The sequence below is a fragment of the Zingiber officinale genome, chromosome 1B, assembly GCF_018446385.1.
Source record: "Zingiber officinale cultivar Zhangliang chromosome 1B, Zo_v1.1, whole genome shotgun sequence".
Classification (NCBI taxonomy): domain Eukaryota; kingdom Viridiplantae; phylum Streptophyta; class Magnoliopsida; order Zingiberales; family Zingiberaceae; genus Zingiber; species Zingiber officinale.
Window position 1 is genome coordinate 56,916,530 of NC_055986.1, and position 19,113 is coordinate 56,935,642.

A 19,113-nucleotide genomic window follows, 5' to 3' on the forward strand; every position below is an offset into this window, starting at 1 on the left:
TATTCCTCGCCTCCTCTTGGACGTCGTGTGGGCGACGATCCTCCAAGATGAACACCACCCAAAGCTCCTCCTCCTTCTCTAGTATTCGGCCACCACCACCACCAAGGAACAAAAGAGAGCAAGTGGAAAAGAAAGAAGAGAGGGGTCGGCCACAATGAAGAGCTCCAACAACAGAATAAGAATTGATAATACATGAAGTCTCCCCTCCCCTTCTTTTATATTACTTGCCCAAGGCAAATAAGGAAAAGATTTTTACAAAAATTAAAATCTTCCTCTTGTTTTTCCTTTTTCCCTTTTATTTTTCCTTTTCCTTTCTCTTGATTAATTCAATCATTGATTGGATCAGTCATTGATTGGTCGGCCCCTTGCTTGGGCACCAAGCAAGGGTGGTCGGCCCCTTAAAAGGAAGAAAATAATTCTTGTAAAAATTTTATAAGCAAAGAAGAAAGCTCTTATAAAATTTTACAAGCTCTCTTTTAATTTCCTAAAGTGGATGTTAAAAAAGGAAAGTTTAAAAATTAAAACCAAGTTTTAAAATTTAAAACTTCTCTTCTAAAATTTCCTCTTTTAACATGGTTACAAAAATAGAAAGTTTCAAATTTAAAACTCCCTTCCTTTTTTTTCTAAAATCATCAGGATGGTTAAAAAGGAAAGTTTTTAAAACTTTTAAACTTTCTTTTAAACCATGTGGCCTAATTCAAATAAGGAAAGTTTTATAATTTTAAAATCTCTCTTTTAAAACTTGTAGTTTCCTACAAAGAGAATATTTTTAAAAATTCAAAACACCCCTCCTTATTTAGATTATGGTGGCCGGCTCCTCATTGCTTGGGCACCAAGCAAAAGGCCGACCTTTTTTGAGGAGATAGTGGCCGGCCCTTGGCTTGGACACCAAGCCTTGGGTCGGCCTCCTTCTTGGACACCAAGATGGGCTTTTATATGGATGGACTTGAGGATTTAATGATGCTACGATAGGAACCTAGAGGAGAAATTGGTTTTGGCCTTTCGACGAGCTTGAGTATCTCGTGTTCGCCCCGAACACACAACTTAAGTTCATCAATAATAACTCATTCCACTAGAGAGTTATTATTGCACTACCGCACCAATCCCAAATTACATTATGGGCTCCTTCTTATCATGAGTGTGTTAGTCTCCCTGTGTTTAAGATATCGAATGCCCACTAATTAATTGAATTATTGACAACTCATTTTAATTAATGTCTTAGTCCAAGAGTAGTACCACTCAACCTTATTGTCATGTCGGACTAAACCCACCTGCAGGGTTTAACATGACAATCCTTATGAGCTCCTCTTGGGGACATTCTCAACCTAGATTACTAGGACACAGTTTCCTTATATAATCAACAACACACACTATAAGTAATATCATTTCCCAACTTATCGGACCTATTGATTTATTGAGCTAAATCTCACCCTTTGATAAGTCAAAGAAATAAATACTAAATATATGTGCTTGTTATTATATTAGGATTAAGAGCACACACTTCCATAATAACTAAGGTCTAGTTCTTTTATTAAGTCAGTATAAAAAGAACTTACCTTAAATGGTCTTACTCAATATACTTAGAGTGTATTAGTGTAATTTATTAGTCAAGATAAACTAATACCTAATTACACTACGACTATTCCAACGGTTTGTTTCTTTCCATCTTAGTCGTGAGCAACTGTTTATAATTTATAAAGAACTGATAACACAATCTTCTGTGTATGACCACACACCATGTTATCTACAATATTAATTAATTGAACAACTTCACTTAACAAATAAATGTAGACATTTGACCAATGTGATTCTTTTATTTCAAAAATAAATATTTATAAAAGCTAGACTTTTAGTATACACTCTAACAATATGGTTGAACGTCTTAAACAACTGTATCAAGGACAAGCAATGCATGAGAGATTTGAGATCTCTAAAGCACTGTTTCAATGCAGAATGCAAGAAGGAACTCCCGTAGGGCCTTATGTGCTCAAAATAATCGGGTATGTGGAGAATCTGCAAAGGTTGGGATTCCCACTAGGCCAAGAATTGGTCACTGACCTTATCTTGCAGTCGTTGCCTGACAGTTATAGTCAGTTTGTCATGAACTACGACATGAATGAAATTGACAAACCACTGCCTGAGATGTTAAGCATGTTGAGAACTACTGAAATCAACCTTAAGAAGGCAAAGCCTAGTTCCATTCTGATGGTATCTAAGGGCAAAGGCAAGTGGAAGCCTAAAGGTAAGGGTAAGACCCAAGCCAAAGGCAAGGGCAAGGCTCATGCACTGAAACCCAAAGGAGGGGTTACTAAGGAAGGGACCTGCTTCCACTGCGATGAGACCGGACACTGGAAGAGGAACTGCAAAAGATACCTAGAGGAAATGAAACGAAAGAGAAGTGAGATTTCTGCCTCAGGTATCTATATTATAGAAGTCAATCTATCTATTTCTTCTTCATGAGTATTAGATACCGGATGTGCATCTCACATTTGTACTAATGTGCAGGCGTTGAGAAATAGTAAATTATTGACAAAGGGTGAAGTGGACCTACGAGTAGGCAATGGTGCAAGAGTTATTGCTATCGCCGTAGGAACCTATTCCTTATCTTTGCCTACTGGGCTTGTTTTAGAACTGGAAGAGTGTTGTTATGCGTCTGCTTTAACCAAAAACATAATCTCTGTTCCTTGTTTAGACAAGAAGGGATTCTCATTTATAATAAAGGACAAATGTTGTTCTATTTATTTAAATGACATGTTTTATTGTAGTGCACCTCTGATAAATGAACTCTATGTTCTAGACTTTGAAAACCCGATCTATAACATAAATACCAAGATGTTCAAATCTAATGATCTGAACCAAACATATCTCTGACATTGTCACTTAAGTCACATAAATAAGAGTCGTATATCCCAACTCCATAAGAATGAACTTTTGGACTCATTTGATTTTGAATCATATGAGGTATGCGAATCTTGTCTTCGAGGCAAGATGACAAAGACTTCATTTAGTGGACATGGCGAAAGGACTAATGATCTGTTAGAACTCATACATACTGATGTATGTGGCCCTTTCAGAATAGCAGCTAGAGGAGGCTATCATTACTTCATTACCTTCACTTATGATTTCAGTAGATACGGCTATGTGTATCTTATGAGACACAAGTCAGAATCCTTTGAAAAGTTCAAAGAATTCAAGAATGAAGTACAAAACCAACTTGGTAAGAGTATTAAGATGCTTCGATCAGATCGAGGTGGGGAAGACCTTAGCCAAGAGTTTCATGACCATCTCGTTGAGTGTGGGATAATATCTTAACTCACTCCACCTGAAACACCACAATGGAATGGTGTATCAGAAAGGAGGAACTGTACTTTATTAGATATGGTACGATCGATGATGAGTCATACAGATCTTCCTACTTCCTTCTGGGGACATGCTCTAGAGACAACCACTTTCACACTTAACCGAGTTCCATCCAAGGTCATCATAAAGACACCATATACGATATGGACAGGGAAGAGTCCCAATATGTCTTTTGTGAAGATTTGGGATTGTGAGGCTTACATTCGACGATAAGTCTCAGATAAACTAGGACCCAAATCAGATAAGTGCTACTTTGTTGGATATCCCAAAGAAACAAAGGGATATTACTTCTATAATCCCACATATGGCAAGGTGTTTGTTGCCAGAACTAGTGTATTTCTAGAAAGGGAATTGATTTCTAGAAAAACTAGTGGGAATGAATTCGATATTGAAGAAGTTCAAGATACTAGCACTGACAATGTGATGAAAATTGAATAGGTACCACAAGATGTTGTGGATCAGGATTTTATTGCACCACAAGAAGTTGTGGAACAACAACCTATTCAAGTAGCACATGCTCTACGCAGATCTGATAGGATTCATCGTCAACCTGAGAGATATTCATTTCTCTTGTCTGACCACGGTGATGTAGAGCTTATTGGTCTCAATGAGCCTACATCTTATCAGGAAGTTGTACAGGGCCCAGATTCTAAGAAATGGCTAGAGGCCATGAGATCCGAGATGGAATCCATGTACACTAACCAAGTATGGACTTTAGTTGTTCCACCTGAAGGGATCAAACCCATTGGGTGTAAGTGGGTCTTCAAGGTGAAGACTGACATGGATGGTCGTATGCATACCTATAAAGGTATATTGGTGGCTAAAGGATTCAAGCAGATTCATGGTATAGACTATGATGAAACTTTTTCACCAGTTGTGATGCTCAAGTTCATTCAGATCATGCTTGCTATTGCTGCTTACTATGATTATGATATCTGGCATATGGATGTCAAAACCACATTTCTTAATGGAAATCTACTCGAGGATGTGTACATGACACAATATGAGGGTTTTGTAGATCCAGAGCATGCTGGAAAGGTTTGTAAATTACAAAGATCCATTTATGGATTGAAGCAAACTTCTAGAAGCTGGAATCTTCGATTTAATGATGCGATCAAAACGTTTGGTTTCATTAAGAATGAAGATGAACCTTGTGTCTACAAGAAGGTTAGTGGGAGCACAATCATCTTTCTCATATTGTATGTAAATGACATACTACTCATTGGAAATGATATCCCTACTCTTCAGTCAGTGAAGACTTGGCTTGGGAATTATTTTTCAATGAAAGACTTAGGTGAGCAGCCTACATTTTAGGTCTTAAGATCTATAGAGATAGATCCAAGAAATTGCTTGGCCTAAGCCAGAGTACATATATTGACAAGGTGCTTAAACATTTTGCCATGGAAAATTCCAAGAAGGGATTCTTGCCTATGTCACATGGTGTGAGTCTTTCGAAGACTCAATGTGCATCTTCTAACGTAGAAAGGGACCACATGGATCAGATCCCTTATGCATCTGCTATAGGGTCGATCATGTACACCATGCTTTGTACTCGCCCATATGTCTCGTATGCATTAAGCATGACGAGCAGATACCAGTCAGATCCAGGTGAAGGTTACTGGATAGCAGTCAAGAATATTCTTAAATACTTGAGAAGGACTCAAGAATATTTCTTGATCTTTGGAGGCAATGAAGAGCTTGTTGTAAAGGGTTACAGTTGTTGCTGTAAAGGGTTACAGTGGTTCAAGCTTTCAAATTGACAAGGACGATTCTAGATCACAGTTAGGGCATGTATTTTACATAAATGGTGGTCTTAGGTATTGGATGCTACAATGATTCGATCTCATTCGAGGGATCATCGATATATGAGATATGAGGATATGCAGAGAACCAAACAATGCTAACATTACGGATCCTTTGACCAAGGCTTTGGCACCAAGAAAGCATGATGGTCACACTAGGTCAATGGATATTAGATATCTTAGTGATTGACACTAGTGACATAAGGAGATTGTTAGTGTAAGCCCTAAGAGGCAATCAAGAGTTGATTGACTTAGGACATTTTGTATCATATTTCATTATTTCATTAGAAGGCAAAGGTTATGATTATTATATTTACTTCAGTTTAGTGTCGAATGAACAAATATAATAATGCCCTTGGGTAGTAGTTTTTTATCTACAATAATCAATTGGTTGAATTGATAGTGAGATATTGTAGAAAACACTACTCTTAATTATTCCTAGTCGAGCATTAATATACAAGGATAATATTAATGCATTGAGACTAGCATGTAGGCCAACGAATGACTTGATCTCATAAGTCATGGATATGAGATATCAGGTTGACACATGGGTATATATTAGAGAATATATACTGAATGACCCGCCATGAGAATGTTTCATAGATCATTATATGAGTGTCATAAACATTCTCATGTGACTATTGGTATGAATAGTCCTTAGACCTGAAGTCACTACGGTTCCCTACATAAGGAGTTGTATACTTTGGTATCGTCAAACGTCACCCATAACAGGGTGGACTATAAAGTCAATCACTAGGTATGCAATGAATTATGCTGAGGGATGTGAGTGATGTAGATGGAATCTATCTCTTCCATATGATGGAAGCGATATCTGTGGGCCCCTTGATTAGTAGGACATAAGAAAGCATGGTCATGTGCAAATGAGTCAATATGAGATATTGAGCTTATTTGATTGAGTGTGTCTACTTGGAGATCAAGAAATACAAAGATTGATAAGAGGATGGCACGGTCTATGCCTCATTGATCAATCTAGATATCAAGGATAGAGGGACCAAGTCATACAACATGATAGTCACGGAAAGGTTAGGTCAGATCACGACTTTCTCATCACTTGGGTAGCAATGATGCCTTGCTAGATATCAATCATTGCTTATGTATCGCAAATGTTGATTTGGATACATTGCCAACGTTACGAGAGTCTACAGGGTAACACACAAAGAACAAGTAGATATGGAGATGGGTATTTTAGTTTGACTAAAATATAAAGGATATTAAGAATAATGGGTAAATCCAAAGTGTTGGTGTCATCTTAGTGGTGATTGGCACTAGTGCTAGTGGGAAATTGTTAGTAATTAGCCCTAAGAGTCAATCATGAGATGATTAGGCTTTTTGGATTAATCATTGAGTTAGACTCGAATGAACCCGCTCATTGGATTAAGTGTAATCCAAATTAGGCTCATTATGTTAGACTCAAATAGATCCAATTGTTGGATTGAGTCCAATTGTATGGGAATCAATGGGTTAGACTCATTGGGTGAACTTAAGTTCACCAAGGAAGTTGAATGGTCAAAATTCAACCATTGGATTGAATGGTTGATTTTGAGCCATTGGATTAGAAGATGAAAGGATGGAGACTCTTGGTATTCCATGGGATGGCTATAAATATCATTTGGATGATATTTTTCATAAGATTTTCATCACTTGAGAAGGTGAAAGGTCTCTTTGTTTCTTCTTCTTCCTCCTTTCCTTGCTTGGTCGAACACACCCTTGAAGGTTGCTAGCACAACCTTGTGTGTTCTTCTCCATCTTGTTGAGTTTGTGAGATAAACAAAAGCAAGGCTTATTCGTGTGGATACCGTAGAGGCGTGAACGCTTGATCGTGCTGTGATCCGAGCTATCGGGAGATCGTGAGCACGCTTTAAAGGTATAACTCTATCATGTCTTTATATCTAACTTAGTATAAGATTATGTTTCCCTTCGCATGGATCTTCTGGAGGAAATAGGTTTTTCTGCTGCGTGTTTGCGTGTTTAGCAACCTATTCCCTTACAAGTATAACCAGTCTTTAGCTACTCCTGTCAAAGAGAATGGAAAAGCCCTCAACTTAATGTCTTTTTCTGAAATCCCCTGTGGTTTCATGGTTGAACAAACCACATGGAATTCATGTAGATGCCGGTTGGGATCTTCTCCTAATAAACCTTGAAATTTGGGAAGCAGATGAATGAGTCCTGATCTGAGTTCAAAATCTCCTACCAAATCTCGATAAGTGATACATGAATACTTATGCCACATCTAGAGTTGCAAGCTCTTTCATTGTTCGATTACTTTCTGTTATATGACTGTCCATGGTTAAAGAACTGCTTTCAAGAAGTCTTGCTGATCTAGCTTGCTTCCTCAAGGCCCAAAAAGTCCTCTCAATCTCTGGGTCAAGTTCTAGCAATGTTGCAAATGAAGACCTAATCATGCAAGCAAATCAACAATCAAAATTACAGTAGATAATCAATAAAATTAGTGACACTAAAACTGAGAAAAAGAAAATTATTCACAATCCAAATCAAACAAACAATTCTAACAAGGCAATGTTCCCCGGCAATGGCGCCAAAATTTGGTAGCTATCCAAATTAATATCACAAATAAACTCCCAAATTAATGTTATGATCAAAAACCCACAACTACACAAGGAAATGTTTTAGTATAAGGGCCGAGTCGAATTTTTCGAGGATTATGCTAGAAACATGTTTGTCTTGGATTTAGAACACTCTTTTTGGGTTTTCTAGTTATGAATTGTGGTTTAGCATTAAAATGAAATATTAAACTAGAAATGAATTTGCAAACACTACAACAACCTACTACAAAAATAAAGTCTTACTTAATAAGAAATCAAACACCACAAACCACACTTTCAATAGATAAAACTCAACAAAATTGTAATTATCAAAACCTACAAATTCTGAATTAATCTAAAACAAACTAGAGAACTAACCTTAGGCTACCAGGAATTATTATAAAACTAATTCTATTTAACCAACTAAACTTACCTATTGAAAACCTAAGAACAGAATTGCAGCTTCGCATTGCAAAACACAACTCCACAAAAGCTTAACACTACATCTAATTAATTGCATTAGAAATTAATAAATCCATTAAACTAACTAAAATCTATTAAACTGACTAACTTATCATCTAATGGTTTGCTAGAATAAAAATTACTAACAAAAACTTAGAATCCAGAATTGCAGAAATTTCTACTAAGCTAAACGGAACAGAACAGAGAGGTGAAGAACAAAGCAGTGCAATAAAAAGAATTAACAACGAATCTATACTATGAAGTGATGAATTCATATTCAATTGCAAAAACAGAAAGATCTACTCTAAGGAATCAAACTTCAATGAAACTAAACATCCCTACAATCCAAATCTCAGACCAATTCGTCGTCTCCTTGCCATCGCACAAGGAATCGCAGAGAACGCTCCAACTGGTGTCAGAATGGTATCATCTAGCTTCAAGATGAACTCAGATTCACCTGTATTTCCATGCAAGTCTTCAGCAAGTTCAGGATTTAGAAATTGTTCTCTATCGCACGCTGAATTTCTGACGCTGGAATCGCGAAGCTGGAAGGAGAGCTACGAAGGATGGATTGCTGTCAGAAATGGTCTAGGATCACCGGAGGAACGCCGCCGATAATTCTGTAGAGGAATGGAAGCTCAAACCAGAATAACGTCGCCGGTCTGAGGAAGAAGACGTGATTCACAGCTACAGTGCTTCGCCCACGAAATAGACTCACTAATGAAGAATGACGATCGAAAGCTGGTTGTCGGATGCTGAGGAACTCCACGCCGATGAGGACGAGTTGATTTGCAGATCTGGATGTAGAGAGGAGCAAGCGATCGAACACCGAGGAAAATGGCACGATGATTTTTGATTAAATATTTAGGGTTTTGCTCAATTTGGGGTGTGACTTGAGTTCAAGCTTAGTTGAGGTCAGTTGGGGTTTTGGACTCCATTTGGTTGGGTGAACCAAGCCTCCACTTGAATCATGAATCCATTAGTACCTTACAATACCAAATTCACATAATGAAGAATAAATCATGCATTAGAAGGAAAAACATCATAAAGCTCATAAAAACCTTGTTTGTGGAATATAATTACAATTGGAAATTAAAATATGCAAATGTATAAAAAACACCACATATTAACACAACAATAATGTAGCTAATCCTAGCTTATCAAACTTGCACGCCTCGTGCAAGTGAGATAACTAAAATAACAACTAAAATGGTACCTCCTTCTCCTAACTATTATAGATCATGTTCACAAGATAGTAAAATGAAGTTACCTGAAATTATTAAGTTTCATAAACTCAAACATTCATTCATCCATCATGAATAAAATGAGAATGATAACATTTCTAATTCTCACAAGGTAATTTGAAGTGGCTCTCATCCTAATCTCAATTCTTGCAATGGTAGAGATCACTCAAGTTACTCATAGCAAAACCACTACCATAAGCTTGCTTCTCATCTATTCTTTACCTCTATCACAGATATCAAGATGCACAATCATGAAATTTACAAACTTTGTATAGGAGAACATAATCATAGGTGAATGAAAGAATTAATGCTGAGAAGGTAAATAAGAAAACAAATTTTTAAAGGATAAGTAGAAGACATGGAACCAAGATGTTATGTAATGATGCATTCCGACCTAGCATGAAATTCTGCATTTCTTCTTTCATTGCATCTTGTTACTTATTTGATCTGAAAACACACCAATCTGCACTCATCCTATAATTCCCACTTCATTTCTAGCATTCAACTTATCCATTCAGTGCAGATTAGATAGCCTTATATTTTTTTCTTATCTTCAAATCCTCAATTTACAGCACCAATCTCTCTTCCTCTTATTTCAGTTGGCAACTAAAATTCTGTTTCTGCATATTCTTAGCTGCAGATTCTTCAAAATCCCCGATCGAATATGAAATTCTTTGATTTGGTTCATCACATGCTCTGAATTACATTCATTCCTCATAAGCTTTATGAGGAATCCCTTTCCATCAGAAACACTTGGCGGCGTTTCTGAGCTTCATCCGACGACAATCCACAGTCCAAAGCTCCCATCTAGATTTTGAGATCCAGATTTCCAGCATTCCAGATTTTCAGCCATATCTTAGGTTTTGGGTTGTTTCCAGCTTTATTTTCCTGTTTGGTATCAAATTTCTTGTCTAAAAGTCTTGTAAACTCTTGAACTCCAATTTGCACAGCAAATTGTTGATTTTAGTAAAATCAAAAGTATTATCTTCAACAAGCATTCCCCTACACTTAAATTATCTCTAATTTGCTGTTTCCAATAAGCATTCCGTTACACTTAAATTATCTTCAACATCAATATCTGCATCATTTCCAACATCTACAGCAACAATATCAGTAAAATCAAAAGTATGTTCAACTACATCATCACAATAATAAAAAGTACTTAAAGAATCTAGTGAAGTAGTAGATGCAGTGTCAGGCTTGACAAGAGCTCCACAATCCATTTCCTCACTGGCGCTTTGTGTTTGTAACTGGTTGATGGATGATGCAATTTGATCCAATTGTAACTGTATGTTTTGAATTCTTACATATTGTTGCTCTTGATGCTCACTCATTTGTTACATAATTTCATTAAATTTCCATGTTAACTCTACAAATTGTACTTGTGCATCCTCATACCTATTCTACTACTCCACAGGTGGGTAGTACTGATATTCAGGCAGATAGAACTAAGTCTGAGGCTGATAGTAATAACTCTCCCTCCAATCTCCAAAATGTTGATAATATGGATCCATGGTCCAATAGATTTCCTGTTCTTACACTGAACCCACTAATCAGTGTGATGAAGAGAAGAAGAAAGAAGAATGGTTAGGAGAAAGAACAAAAGAAGGAAGAAACAGAATCAGAATAGAGAAAAAATCTGCAGAATGAAGAATGAAAAAAAAAGTGGCTAGAAGAGTATCAAGTAATTGGAAAGCATAATGAGTTTCATTGTCCGAGACGTACAATGTTTTAAGTGTGGGGAAGGGAACTCTTCTTCATAAGCTTCCAAGTGATGAAATTGAATTGGAAAATCAGTGAAAAAAAAGTGACAAATCAAAAGAGTATCGATGGTGAAGATAGAGTATCAAGAATTTTGGATGACCATCGAATTAAAGGAGAGGTTACCTTGATCTTTTGAATTGGTAACAACAAATGGTATTCATCTCTTTTCACAACAAAAATTGGTCAACCCATCAAGTATATTCCTCCAATACTCTCATCTTCTCATTTTCTTCATTAAATCCTTTTCTTTTGCCTATTTCATCCACTTTAATTGTTCTTCTTGATTTCATTTCAATTCTTGATAAATCCTTTTGATTCATACATGTTATGTTTTATAGTGATGGAGAATTAGAAAATAAGCAAGCTTATGGTAGTGAAATGTTATGAGTTGCATTGAGTGAGCTCCACTTATACATGTTTGAGTGTGAGAAATAGAATAGGTGAATACCTTGTGAGATTGCAACTTGCTTAATTTTTCACTTGGATTGAAACTACCATACCTACTGATTATTGTTTGAATTATAGTTATGATTGTTTGTGACCTTTAGATGGTCTTAGTTAAATTCCTTTTACTATCTTCTAGGTATTGCTAGAGAATTTTTTTGTGGAGATGATTTTTAGCTTTTTTGTGGGGGATTTGATAACCATGATTTTACTGTATTATTTTGATTCATACATGCATGGTTTGATGTTATGTTCATAGATAAAACCTATATTTGCATCACATTTCATGTATTGTCTTATTCTTGGACTTAATTGTAAATTATCTTATTTTATGTTATTTTATACTAATATTTGATTCTTATTTTGTAGGCATCAAGGGATCTTGGATTTGGATCTATTCGAACTGAATTTGTGCTCGAATTGGAGTTTAAATGAGAAGATCAAGCTGCGGAGCATTATGGACCGTTCATTAAAGATTGGACAGATCTGAACCATCCATCGAAGATCTGGTCCATCCGACCTAAGGGAGAGTAGATCCAGACCCTTGATCAAGATCAATACATTCAGATCGGATTTTAGGCGATCTTTTACCATTGATTGAGCTCTGAAGCATCACAGCCGTCCATTCAGATCTCAGATCTGATTTTAACCAAGAAGCTACAATAGCTTCCTCGTCGATCTCTTCCACACAATGTTCGTGTGGCGCGGCATCTTCGGTGATTTCCGACCTCGTTTTCCATCTCCGATCATCTTCTCAAGCGACATCCTCAGTGCAGATATTCAAGGCAACTGGATTCCGATCATCTGGAGCCATTGGCGGTCGTTCCCTCTGGCGGAATTCTGCTTTCGGCATTCCTATGTTCTCCTCAGATTAGGCGGCGTTCTTCCAATCTGTGGTATCCCTTTCCATCAGAAACACTTGGCGGCGTTCCTCCGGCGTTTCTGAGCTTCATCCGACGACAATCCGCAATCCACAGCTCCCATCCAGATTCTGGGATCCAGATTTCTAGCATTCTAGATTTTCAGCCATATCTTAGGTTTTGGGTTGTTTCCAGCTTGCCGGAGGCGTTCTGCCGGCGTTGCTGAGCACTCCTAGCTTCATTTACAACTGAGGGTTCTTCACTGAGGACCGGAGTTAGGCGTTCTCGTCTCCGGCCTCTTGTGTGACAGCAAGAGTGTGAAGTTTGTTTAGATTGATTGTAAGATTGGAATGATTATCATTTTATTTCACGCTATTACTGTTTTTGTATCTAGAACAGGTTTATTTTGATTTTATTATGATTTTATCACTGCAATCTAGCATTTCTTTTCCTTATTGAAGTTTAATTTGTGTTTAATTTGTGCTTGGTTAATTGTTAGGTTGTTAAGTTTAAGCTAGGGTTTAAATTGGTGCTTTAGATCAGGTTTATATTATGTCTTATTATTTTATTCTATGCTTAAGATTAGATTTAATTGTGTCTTGTTATTTCATTTTTAGTTAAAGTGTGTTGATGGTTACTCATAACGTAAGGTGATAATGCGTTGTTGATTGATTGTTGACACCTAGGTGGATTGCATTTATGCATTAGATTAGTTTCTTATTCATTGTGGTTTTCATTTATTAGATTTAGATTCAAAGCTAAAACCCTCATTTTTCATGTTAAAAATCCCAAAAATAGGAATAACATATAATCCTAGATTACATCCTACCGTTAGTTCCTCAAGAGATTCGATCATGGGCTCGTTATTACAACATCATTGTGTAGTTAAGGGTTTCAGTGGATATAATTTGTTAATTTGATTTGTGGGTGTGATAGATTGCGCTCATCACACGGCTGTGTAGATCCACACGACCTCATACATCTTGCTTTCAGCCAAGGTGACATGACCTTGTGACTCACATGATCGTTTTCTTCTTTTAGCACCGGATGGCCTACACGGTCGTGTGGTTCACACGGCTTGGCTATACTTGCTCTCTAGAAAATGTTGCACGACCGTGTGGCTCACACAGTCTGGGCATGCACGGCCTCTAAAGAAATGACACGACCGTGCCATTTGGCATGACCTTGCCTTGCTTTGCCTTTGGATTATTGGCATGACCGTGTGCTGCCTGGCCACGGGGAGATTGGCATGGTCATGGCATGATTTACTTCAGGATGGGCACACAGCTGTGTGGCCTACACGACCCAAGCTTGATTTCTTCTGGAGTTGCTCCCGTGTGAGTTTTTACTCCATTTTCGCTCCAATATACGTCCTGTCAATTAAAATATGCAAAGAGTAGATCTCTAAACAAAATGTAATGAAATTATGACATTATAATGAAATAAGGTGCAATAAGCATACATTATATGCATGAAGTACAAGTAGATGTGCATCAAAGTATGCATAAAAGTGTATATAATCTATGCACATCAACAACCTATTCAAGTAACACAAGCTCTATGCAGATCTAATAGGACTCATCATCAACCTGAGAGATATTCTTTTCTCTTATTTGATGACGGTGATGTAGTACTTGCTAGTCTCAATGAGCCTGCATCTTATCAGGAAGCTGTACAAGGCCCAAATTTTGAGAAATGTCTAGAGGCCATAAGATCCGAGATAGAATCCATGTATATTAACCAAGTGGGTGTAAGTGTGTCTTCAAAGTGAAGATTGACATGGATGGTCTTCTGCATACCTATAATGGTAGATTGGTGGCTAAAGGATTCAAGTAGATTCATGGTATAGACTATGATGAAACTTTTTCACCAATTGTCTATTCAGATCATGCTTGTTATTACAGCTTACTATGATTATGAGATTTGGAAGATGAATGTCAAAACTACATTTCTTAATAGAAATTTACTCAAGGATGTGTACATGACACAATCTGAGGGTTTTATAGATCCAAAGAATGTTGGAAAGGTATGTAAGTTGCAAAGATCTATTTATAGATTAAAGCAAGCTTCTAGAAGCTAGAATCATTGATTTGATGATGCGATCAAAGCGTTTGGTTTCATCAAGAATGAAGATGAACCTTATGTCTACAAGAAGGTCAGTGGGAGTACAACCATCTTTCTCATATTGTATGTAGATGACATACTTCTCATTGAAAATAATATCTCTACTCTGTAGTCAGTGAAAACTTATCTTGGGAATTATTTTTTAATGAAAGACTTAAGTGAAGCAGCCTATATTTTAGGCCTTAAGATCTATAGAGATAGATCTAAATGATTGCTTGGCCTAAGTCAGAGTACATATATTAACAAGGTACTTAATCGTTTCACCATGTAGAATTCTACGAAGGGATTCCTACCGATGTTGCATAGTGTGAGTCTTTCAAAGACTCAATGCCCCTCTTCTAAGGAAGAAAGAGACCACATAAATCAGATTCCTTATGCATCTATTATAGGGTCTATCATGTATGTCATGCTTTGTACTCGCCCAGATGTCTTGTATGCGTTAAGTATGATGAGAAGATACTAGACAAATCCAGGTGAAGGTCACTGGACATCAGTCAAGAATATTATTAAGTATTTGAGAAGAACCGAAGATTATTTCTTGATCTTTGAAGGCAATGAAGAGCTTACTATAAAGGGTTACACCGATGCTACCTTCCAAACTGATAAAGATGATTACAGATAGCAGTTAGGGTATGTATTTTGCTTAAATGATGGTGTTGTGACCTGGAAGAGTTCAAAGCAAGACATAGTTACTAATTCTACAACATAGGTTGAGTACATTGCCGCTTCAGCTGCAGCTAAAGAGACTGTTTGGATTAGGAAGTTCATTATAGAGTTTGGTGTTGTTCATAGTATAGCGAACCCAATAGACCTTTATTGTGATAACAATGAGCCTATTACACAAGCTAAGGAACCTCGCTCTCATCAGCGATCTAAACACATACCACAGTGATTCCATCTAATTCGAGCGATCATCAATAGAGGATATGTGAGAATATGCAGAGTACCAACCGATGTTAACATTACGGATCCTTTGACCAAGGCTTAGGTGCAGACGAAGCATGATGGTCGCACTAGGCCACTGTGTATTAGATATTTCAGCAATTGACACTAGTGCTAGTGGAAGATTGTTAATATTAGCTCTAGTATAAGTTATGAGATAATTGACAAGAGCACTTTTGTATCATATTTCACTTATTAATAAAAGGTAAAGTTGGTTATTATATATATTTTAGTTCAGTGCCGAATGAATAAGTATAATAATATCCTCGAGTAGAAGGTTCTAGTCTACACCATATCAATTGATTGAATTGATAGTGAGATATTGTTGATATATAGACTGCTACTCTTAACTATTCTTAGTCAAGCATTAATATTATTGAGACTAGTATGTAGGTCAACGGATGACTTAATCTCACAAGTCATGGATATGAGATATCAGGTTGACATATGGATATATATTAGAGAATATGTACTAAATGACCAGCCATAAGATGTTTCATGAATCGTTATATAAGTATCATAAACATTCTAATAGTGACCATTAGTATGAATAGTCGTTAGTCCTGAAGTCACTACAGTTCCTTACATAAGGAGTTATGTACTTTGGTATCGACAAACGTCACTTGTAACAAGGTAGACTATAAAGTCGATCATTGGGTATGCAATAAGTTATGTGGAGGGATGTGAGTGATATAGATGAGATCTATCCCTTTCATATGACAGAAGCAATATGTGTAGGCCCTTTGATTATTAGGAGACAATAATGCATGACCATACTCAAATGAGTCAATATGCGATATTGAGCTTATTTAATTAAGTGTGTCTACTTAGAGATCAAGAAACACAAAGATTGATAAGAGGATGACATGGTCTATGTCTTATTCATTGATCAATCTAGATATCCAAGATAGAAGGATTAAGTCATACAAAAGAATAGACACTGAAAGGTTAAGTCAGATCTCGACATTCTCGCCACTTGGGTAACAATGATGTCTTGCTAGATGTCAATCATTGTTTATATATCTAAAATAGTTTTAGAGACATTACCAATGTTATGAGAATCTATTGAGTTATACACAAAGAACAAGTTGATTTGGAGATGAGTTCATATGATGAGTTATTAGATTAAGTCTAATCTGAATTAGACTTATCGAGTTAAACTCAATTATATCCAACTATTGGATTGAGTTCAATTCGAATTAGACTCATTGAGTTAATTCTGATTTATGATGATTAATGAGTTAGACTCATTGAGTGACTTGATTGACTTGATGACTTTGAATTCATTAAAGAAGAGGAGTGTTTAATTTAGTATTGATTATCTATTGGATAACGAGCAAAAAATCAATTTTGAATTGGTCATGCATTCGATGAAGAAAAATATTAATGTCAATTAAGGCAATTGACATTAAGGCAATTTCATGAATGAGTACAAAAGGGGTTTTGATTCATTTCATGATGGTAATGTGTTCTTGCTCTTCTTCTTCTTCCACTCTTGGCTGAAATCTTCCTAGTGGTTGCTAGCACAACCTTTGGTTGATTTTTTTCTCCACTTCGTGAGTTCGTGAGATGGAGGAAGGCTTGTTCATGTGGATATAGAAAGAGACATGGACACATGATTGTGTTGAGATCCTAGTTGTCAGGAGTTCATGTTCATGCACTAAAGGTATAACTCCCTTCATGAAATGTGATTTTCCTTCGTATGGATCTTCTGGAAAGGAACTAGTTTTTTTGCTGCGCTTTCTACGTGTTTAGCGCTCTAGTTCCCTATAACAAGAAGTGTTGGGACCTTTGATACCGTCTAGAGGGGGTGAATAGACGGTCACATACTTTTATTGCTTTTCTATACTTGTTAGCGCAACAGAAATACAAGCAACAATTATAAATGAAAGCTAAACCTATAGACTAAGAAGATACAAAGGAAAACAAACCCTAACACGTTTGTTTAATGTAGTTCAGAGATGATGCTCCTACTTCACGGTGTGTCTATAAGGTGGACGATCCCTTAATCCATGGGTGGATCAATCCTTGGTAAACTTTGGCTAGTGAATAACTCATTCTCTATGGAGAAACCTTGCCACAATCTTGATCACGAATACTTGGATCAATGAGAGCTTGAAGACTCTAATTAGGGTTAACCACCTCTAATTTCGTCACCCAAGTCAGCCATCTTAAGCTCTATTATATAGAGCTTGGGAAAAAAATATCCAAATTGTTTTCTCGCTACCAGTCGACTAGTAAAGTCACCAGTCGACTGACCTCTATGGAAAATCAATGATTATATCCCAAAGACTTGATACTAGTTGACTGCTGGGAGTCGACTACCTAGTCGACTAGACCAGTTTACTGGTAACCCTAGAACCATAAATCTTGGAATTCCATTCCGGGTTTGCTAGTTCTCAACCACCAATCGACTGACATATATACCAATCAACTAGTAAACCCTAACTTAGGATTTTATCTTTGAGTACAATCACTTAGCACTTGTCCTCACCCGCACTAGCTTGACATTGCCTTCTACCCATCTTCAAGATGCTTCCTTCGGCCTTGTCCTTATTGTTGTGTCTTCCTTTGCTAAGAAGCTTATCACTTCTAGGTCTTCATCCTTGCATAGAGTTCCTCACTCTAGGACTTCATCCTTGCTAAGCTCTTCTCATTTTGGGACTTTATCCTTGCTAAGTCACACTTGAACTTACATTTCTCAGACTACACATAGACTTTCATTTACTTAGATCAAACTCGGACTTTCCTTTGCCAAAATCATACTTGGACTTTGTCTTTGCACCTGGACACTCACAAACGCATATCAAATACAATAATAACCTAACTTAAACGTTTGTCCAAATATCAAAATATAGGGTCACACTGATTGCTCAAACAATCTCCCCTTTTTGATGTTTGACAGCCCTTTTAAGTTAGGGAAATATATAATGCAATAAACATACAAACAAAATATGCAATCAACTCATGCATAAGCACAGAACCTAATCTTAAGCTTCCCCTTGAGATAGAATTTCTTGCAAAAATATTTAGGTTTCCCACTTAAATCTAAACTTCTCCTCCTTTGTCATACATCAAAAAGAGTTCCAACAATATTTCAATTATAGAAATCTTTTAACCTCTAATGACCATAATCAATATGTATTGATCCCCCATATGATTGCATAGATGTATATCATCATTTGGATCATTTTATATTATTGAAAAATAGTTTCAGACGGTATCAGTCGACTGCTCTAGACCACAGTCAACTATTTTATAATAGTTATTAGACTATGCAATACTTATTAAATAGCTGTTATAATAATTTTAAAATGTATGTTAAAATAATTTTGATTAAGTTTAAGTAATTTTTAATAAGTTGATAATCAATTATATATAATTTTTTTAATCAAATTAAACTAAAAAATTGATTTACTTTAACACATTCTAGCCGTTGTCATAATAATTTTTTTTGAAAGAGAAAAAAAAAATTGGATGTTATTTTGCTTTGCTTAGAAAAAAGAATGTATTTTGTTAAAAATTATAATTAATAGTATTTTTATCC